The sequence below is a fragment of the Gossypium arboreum genome, chromosome 13 (assembly GCF_025698485.1).
Source record: "Gossypium arboreum isolate Shixiya-1 chromosome 13, ASM2569848v2, whole genome shotgun sequence".
NCBI classification, from domain to species: domain Eukaryota; kingdom Viridiplantae; phylum Streptophyta; class Magnoliopsida; order Malvales; family Malvaceae; genus Gossypium; species Gossypium arboreum.
The window spans coordinates 39,354,712-39,363,218 of record NC_069082.1 but is presented as its reverse complement, the minus strand read 5'-3'; positions in this window follow the sequence as shown (position 1 = coordinate 39,363,218).

Genomic DNA, 8,507 nt, shown 5'->3' with positions numbered 1-8,507 from the left:
AACATGTTATTTTGCGTATCTGAATTGTGGTATTTTATAAAGATATGATCTAGTTTTAAATATGAATGCTTGATGATTAAGCTTAAGATATTTTATAAGATGATAATCTTGGTATAAATGTATAAGTAGTACTATAATAAACAAGGTAAAATGAGTATGAGAGACACATGTATGATGACATATAAATGCTATGTTTGTGGTTTAATTGAGAATATTTAATCATTAAATGAATACCATGTTATATGCTTTTGATTTTGTATAAGTGTGTAAGAGATTAAGGTTGACGAAAGCTTGGAAAATAGCCTAGGTATATTCCACACAGGCAAAGACACGACCATGTGTCTCACTGTATGGAACACGACTTTGGGACTCCTAGGGTGTGGAGCCTTAAAGCATGAAATTTCCAAGATTTTTGTAAGTTCTCGCTTAGTCCCGAACCCTTTCTAAAGTATGTTTTGGGCTTCGTAGACTCAAATAAGGGACTATGTGTAAGTGAATGAACGTTTTGAAATATGAATGAATTTTTATGGCCCTTATTTTAGTTTAATGTTTGTATGTTTTTTCGATAACGCCTCGTACCTTATCCCGGCCTCGGGTACGAGTAAGGGGTGTTACAACTCCCATGATGAAATCGAACATGCCGAGCATTTGAGACTTGTGTTACAGACTTTGAGAGAAAAGTAGTTGTATGCGAAGTTTAGTGAATGTGAGTTCTGGTTATGCAAAGTTAGCTTTCTAGGACATGTTGTTTCAGCATCAGGTATTCGGGTTGATCCGAGCAAAATTTTAGCAATACTTGACTGGAAACCTCTGAGAAACGTTTCTGAAGTCAGAAGTTTTCTGGGGCATGCTGGTTACTATAGACTGTTTGTGAAAGGTTTCTCTATGATTGCAACCCCAATGACGAAGTTGCTGCAGAAAGATGTTAAGTTTGAGTGGTCAGAAAAGTGTCAGAAAAGTTTTGATCAGTTGAAAGCCCTTTTGACCGAAGCTCCAGAGTTAGTTCAGCCAGAATCGGGTAAAGAATTTGTTATCTATAATGATGCATCTTTAAATGGTTTGGGCTGTGTTTTGATGCAGGAAGGAAAAGTCATACCTTATGTCTCGAGACAGTTAAAACCGCATGAAAATAATTATCCGATGCGCGATCTAGAATTGGCAGCTATTGTGTTTGCATTAAAGATATGGCGCCATTATCTATTCGGGGAGAAATGTCATGTTCATTCTGATCAAAAAAGCCTGAAATATTTGATGACTCAAAAAGATCTGAATTTGAGACATCGCCGATGGTTTGAATTGTTAAAAGACTATGAACTTGTGATTGACTATCACCCAGGAAAGGCTAATGTTGTTGCTGATGCTTTGAGTCAAAAATCCATGTTTGCTTTGCGTGCAATGAATGCACATATGGTTATATCAGATGATGGTGTGATAATAGTCAAGTTAAAAGTAAGACCATCATTTATTCAACAAATTTACTAAGCTCAGAAGGTTGATAATGATTTGATAGCAATATGAGCTCAATATGATTCGAACATTGATTCAGAATTTCAAGTGGATGCTGAGGGATGTTTGTGGTTCAGAAATCGAATATGCATTCCAAGAAATACAAAGTTGATTCAGGTGATTTTGATTGAAGCTCATAATAGTCGGCTATCTGTACACCCAGGTAGTATGAAGATGTATAATGATCTGAAACAACACTATTGGTGGTAGGGTATGAAACGAGACATTTCTGACTTTGTATCAAATGTTTAGTCTGTCAGCAAGTAAAAGCTGAACATCAGGTACCTTCTGGATTACTTCAGCCGATCATGATACTTGAATGGAAATGGGACAGAGTCACAATGGATTTTATATCCGGTTTACCGATGACATCAAGCAAGAAAGATGCAATCTGGGTTATTGTGGATAGATTGACTAAGTCAGCTCACTTTGTTCCGGTTCGTACAGATTATTCACTCGATAAACTTGTTGAATTGTATGTTTCTCAGATTGTGAGTGTGACATCCCTAAATTGACCCTAGTCGGAAAGTGGTTTCGGGACCACTAAACCGAGTCATAATAATAATTAACCATCATAATTGATGCTCATTATATGCATATATGCATGTGTGAAAATTTCATGTTTGGATTTTGTTAATTGTAAGTGAATTTTTATCAAATAGGACTTATGTGAGAAAATTTAGAAATGTGCTAGGCAAATGTAAGGTGGCCTATTAATACATGTGGGAAAGTGTTGTCCTTGCATGTCAAATTAGCCAAAATGAAGCATGACTACGGCCATGCTATGAGTGGAAACATGTTGCCAACATGTTTAGTTAGTGGATTATGTAGAAAGAATAAAGAAATGAAAAAAAAGAAAGAGAATATGAAGAAAAACAAAGAAAAGGAAAAAAAAAGTGTTCATTCTCTCATTTTCTCCTTGCTTGGCCGAATGTACTAAGAAGAAAGGGGGGGGAAAGCTTGAGAAAATCAGCCATGGGAGTTTGCTAGACTAAGGTATGTTGATGTTATCCATGAGATTCATGCATGTTTTAGTTGATAGTTTGAGTTCCACCTAACCCATGGTCTAAACCTTTACCATGAAATGGGGATGATATTCGCCATGGGTGTTGTCTTCTTGGTATCATTGATGTTTGATGTTTGATGTTGTGGTGGTAAGGCATGAAGATGAGTTAAGTTTCGCTAAGGTGGGTTTGTGTGGATGTCATTTGCATGCTAAGTGTCAAGCTTTGTAATGATATATGTGTATGGTGTCTTTGATGTTGTGAATGGAAGTAGAAGAAAAGTAAAAGAAATTTATGTAGAAATGTGATGTATGTGGATTCATAGGATGTTACAAATAGGTGTGAAGCTATGCTAGAAGAGAAAAGAAATTGCCAAGTGTTCATGGGAGGAAAACTAAGTGTTTGAAAGAATAAAAAATGATGCCATAATTGATAATAAAGGTATTCGGCCATTTAATCAAGTGTGTAGGTGATGTTAGATCAATTTTAGCACATTCGGCTATAGATAGGCATGTTGATAATCTCATTTAGACAATTAGACATAAAAGGGTGGTAATGAGGTTGAAAATTGTTGAATGGCTAGTTGGGTAATGAATGAAGCATTCGGCCATATGGGGTAAAAATGGGTCATATGCTCATGAGATAAAATTTTGTGAATTGATGTATTAATGATGATAGTATAGTTGATGTCATGTATATATGTATAAATATTTGGCAAGACGGTTAAACTAGTTAATTTATTGGCTAAGCTCAAGAAGCTCGAGGTGGAGAAACAAGCAAAGGCAAAGGAAAAGGAAAGAACATCGAGTAGCCGAGTTGGAACCATTTTGCCCAACACAAGGTAAGTCATTAAGCACATATGTTTGATATTGCTTAAATGATTGTAAAATCTATGCAATTGTATTTAATGGGATGCTATATATATATAAAAATGAAATTGTATGTGTATGGAGTGATGACAATTGTTGAATGTAAAAGAAATAGTGAAATGTGTAGAAAGTTTGCTTTCGGCACTAAGTGTCTTGGCAATACGTGTGTACGGTGACGAGATTGGCACTAAGTGTGCATGCTGGAAATATATGGCACTAAGTGTGCATGCTGGAAAAATACTGACCTTTGGGTGTGCGAGCTCAAGGGTATGGCACTATGTGTGCGGGCTTAAATTGCGTGGCACTAAGTGTGCGAAATCGAGTATTAAGCACTGTAAAAGTGCGTACTCTATATATATGGAGGTGTGTCTCCATCGAGTTGAGTATGGACAGCGGATCGGTAAGTACCTCGAGCTCATGACGAATAGAAAATACGTTCATGCTCGGGGTTGAATTTGGTAAGCCTTAAATCTATGTGATGATTGAAATTGTATGATTGTGGTGGAAATGAGTTAGTGTGTGAAAATGCTTCAAATATCTTGTTGTGTAGAATATGAAATGTGGATGTATGACTTGGTATGAGATTGGACCAAAAGGTCCGAGGAATTATGGTATAGATTCGATATGGATGAGTACCTAGCCTCGCTTATTGTTCATGTTGTAGTAACTTTATCGATGGATTGATGAATGCTTATGACTTACTGAGTTATAAACTCACTCGGTGTTTTCTTGTCACCCATTTTAGGTCTCTCGGACTCGTATTGTTTGCGTGATCGAACCGTCGTTGAAGTCATCACACCGGCTGAAATCTTTTGGTATTGTCTTCGTTGTTGAAGAACATTTAGCATGTATAGGCTATTATATTTTGTTGAACTGTGGGTTGTAAACTTTAAGCCATGTGAAAATGGCCTATGTGGTCGTCGAGTGGGATGCTAGAACCTATAGCCACGAGTCTTAGAAACTTTAATTTTGATAAGGTGGCCATAATTTGTGTCATGTATGATGGATGATTAAGGCCAAGGAAAGATTCATGAAATTGGCATAGTCTCATGCAGTAACTGTTGCGGACAGCAGCAGTGAGATGAGATTGAAAAATCACTAAAAATAGTAGAAGTAGAATTAAATAGTGAGTAAATTATGAAATTGAACCTTGATGAATCTATTTTATATGGATGAAACGAAATGACCATATGAGCAGTATACTGAGAAATATTAAAGTTCTCGTGAGACAGGGCCAGAACGGTTTCTGGGTCCCCTGTCGCGACTTTGAAAATTTACCATAAATTATCCAGAAACAATTAGAAGTCATGCCTTATATTAATAGATTCCCCTTTGAGTCTAGCTTCATTATAAACAAACGGCATGAGCATTAGAGCTGTGCACGAGATGATATTCAAGTTGTAACATCCGAAGGTCAGTGTAGTCGACCCCTGTAACATGGGTGACTTTAACTAATAAACTGTACTAATTTGCCCGACCAAAAATTCTAGAAATAAATCCATGGATGAATATATGAGTCTAAATTCAGGGAAAATTTACAGAATCAGTTTCCGAGTTTTGGAACTCGAGATATGATTTTTAAGGCAACAGTGACGCAGTTTTCCAGCCTGTCTGGAAATGCCAAATTGGTTGGTACGTTGAGAGGATTTGGCCCGTTAACCCCTCGTGTCCGACACCGGCGACGGTCACGGGTTCGGGGTGTTACAATTTTATTGGTATCAGAGCTATGGTTTAGTCGGTTCTAGGACTACCATAGAGCGTGTGAGTCTAGCTATACATGCCAAATTGTTAGTGCTTAATAATGTGATGACTTGACGGTTGAAATTTTTGTTTTGATTAGCGATGGAACCCGGATAGAGAGACCCTTGGCGGATGACGTTGAAAGTGTAGCGGCTGCTCCTGCGCAAGGGACACCGCCTGTTGAGCCTCGGTCATCCGCGAATAATCAAAATGAAGGGCGAAACAAGCCTTCTTCACCATGATGAATGAGTGGGTCGCAGCGAGATGCGAACTAATCCTACCGTCCAACTGTGATGCCCAAAATTGACCCTAGTCGGAAGGTGGTCTCGGGACCACAAAACCGAGGCATAAAAATAATTTAAAATTTATTTCGATGCCTATAATATGTGTGTATTCATGTATGACATTTTTGATGATTGATTTAGTGTTATAAAGGTGAATTTCACTAGAAAGGACCTAGTAGTGAACTTTGAAAGTATGATGGGGAAATGTGTGATGACTAATTAAAGCATGCATGCAAAATAATGGACTTGCATGTCAAATTCCCTTTGTACAAGTGATGGCCGCCATGACAAAGAGATATGGGCTAAACATGTCATGAAACATGTTTTGTTGGGCATTAGGGAGAAATAATAAACAAATAGGCATGGGTAAGAAAAGAATGAAAAAAATGTGTGTGAGTGTGGTAATCCCCCTTGCCGTGAGTTGAGAAAGAAGGAAGAAAAAATTTGTTGTGTTCATCCTTTCTCATCTTTTGGCCGAAAATCATAAGGAGGAAGAAAGAGGATTTTTGCTTCATGCTTGGTTTAGAAGAGATCTAGAAGGTGATTTGGCTAAATTGGCATCAAGATTAAGGTATGTATGAGGTTGTGTTAGGAGTTTCATGCATGTTTTGGTTGCTAACTTGATGTGCATGTTAGCCATGGCTCAAATCTTTGTTATGCCATGGAAATGGTATTTGGCCAAAGTTGTTATGGTGATAAAGCCATTGCATGCTAAGTGTGAAGCTTGATGATGATGCATGCAATGATGGATTGTCTACTTTTGAGTAAGATTTTGAGTTTTCTTTTGTTTAATCATGATTGAAGTTGAAAAGGGCATGATTGTCATATTCGCCATGATGCATTCATGAGCATGGTTCATGCTTCTTGCATGTTAGTTAAAATTTGTGTTTTGGATGGCTATGGACACCTTGAAATTCGCCATGCTCATATATGTATATATATGTTTGCACATGATGTTTTGGTTATGAACTAAGTGATGAATATGGTTGTTTAAAGAAGAAGATGTTGAAGAATGATTGTGAAATTGCAAGCACATTCGCCTAGCACACATATGAGTGCTTGATGCTATATTATAAGTTTTGAGCTACAATATGCAAAGCATTAACTAGTAAAATGCATGCTGTTTTTGTGAGGTATTAAGTGCATAATTGGCCTCAACATGTACATGAATATTCGGCCTTGGGTAGCCTATTGAAGGCCTTAGCTTTTCCTTGATGCTCGAATAAATTGTATTGAATTGCTTGATGTAGTATAAAATGTGCATGACCATTGTGTATTCAAGCTAAAGAGTGGCCATATGACCATTTAAACTCCTTGTCATATTCGCCATAAGCTAGCACAATGAGGTTTTAATAAATTGAATTTGTTTGAATTAGCTCAAGAGCTAAGAGGGCCACAATTGGACAAGGGAAGGAAAAGTGATCGAATAGCCGTAAAAGCCGTTCGACAACATCCGAGGTAAGTCCTCAAGAAGTGACCTTACTTGAATTATGTGGAATGAAATATGGATGTATTGATTATTGATTTATGTGTGTATGAGTATTCAATAATACCGGGCTAAGTCCCGGGCGATTATGCTAGTGATTAAAATTGTGTTTGAGCCTTAGTAACGAAAATGAAATATGTATGTCCAATGATTATTGATGTATGTGTGCATGAGAAATTGAATGATATCCGGCTAAGCCCCAAGACAATTATGCTGGAAATTATAACCGGTTAAGACCAAGGCAATTGTGCTAGTAGCTATATCCGGCTAAGACCCGAAGGCATTCGTGCAAGTTGTTAAATCCGGCTAAGACCAAGGCATTTGTGCAAATCGTGATATCCGGGTTAAGTCCGTGAGGCCTTGGTGCGGGTTACCATAACCGGCTATGTCCCAAGGCGATTGAACGAGTAGCGACATCCGGTTAAACTCGAAGGTATGTGATTTGAAAATTATAAGCTTGCTGGAAAATTTCAGCTAATGCACTTGTGAAATTTCCCAATGACAAGGTAAGTGCGGTGTGTGCTTTATGCGCTAGGAGTAAGAGCGTATGAATATCCGCTCCTATGATGGAACGAGTTATCGGCCTTAATGAAGCCGTTATTTGTGTATGAACATAAGAGTTGGGATGGTGAAGTAAGTATGATTATGTGAATGTGCATTAATGAAATGATGCATTTGGTTATGTGAATGTATTGCTTTAATTAAAGCTGATTATATTCATTGAGACTTACTAAGCATAAAATGCTTACCCGCTGCTTTGGCTCTCTTTTATAGATTTCGCCGATAGCAATCGGATTCGGGATCAATAAAGTCGAAGTCATCCACACTATCAACGCCTCTATTTTGGTATAAATTTTGGTTGAACTTTGAAATGGCATGTATAGGACTACCCTTGTTGGTTTAAAAATGTGGCGATGTATATGTATACTGCCATGCGAAAATGGCTCGTAAAAGGAAGCATGAACTTAGACTATTTGTGGTTTGAATGTATATATATGGTGTCATGATGTGATTATGGATTGGAAATGGGAGTGTTGGTCACATGATCAGCCATTGGTATGGTTAAAATGATCATATGTGAACCTATGTATGGCAAGACTAGTTGGTTGATGGAGACTACAAAAATAGATAAGACCTACCTTAAAACAGATGCTGCCAGCTGCAGTGACGTGAATGTGAAAAATCACCAAAAATTGTAGGAATGGTATTAAATAGTGAATAAGCTATGTACATGAACCTTGATGAGTCTATTTTCATATGGAAGAAGCGAAATGGTCATAGGAGTTACATGTTAAGAGATATTGAAGCTATTGTGAAACAGGGCCAGAACGGTTTCTGGGTCCCCTGTCGTAACTTTAAAAATTTACTATAAATTATCCAGAAAGAATTAGGAGACATACCTTATATGTACAGATTCCATTTTGAGTCTAGTTTCATTAGAAACAAATGGAACCAGCATTAAAGCCCTGTACAGAGAGATATTCAAGTTGTAACGCGTGAAGGTCAGAGCAGTCGATCCCTGTAACAGGGGTGAATTTAACTAATAAACTGTACCAATTGGCCCGACCAAAAATTCTAGAAATAAATCCATGGATGGATATATGAGTCTAAATTCAGG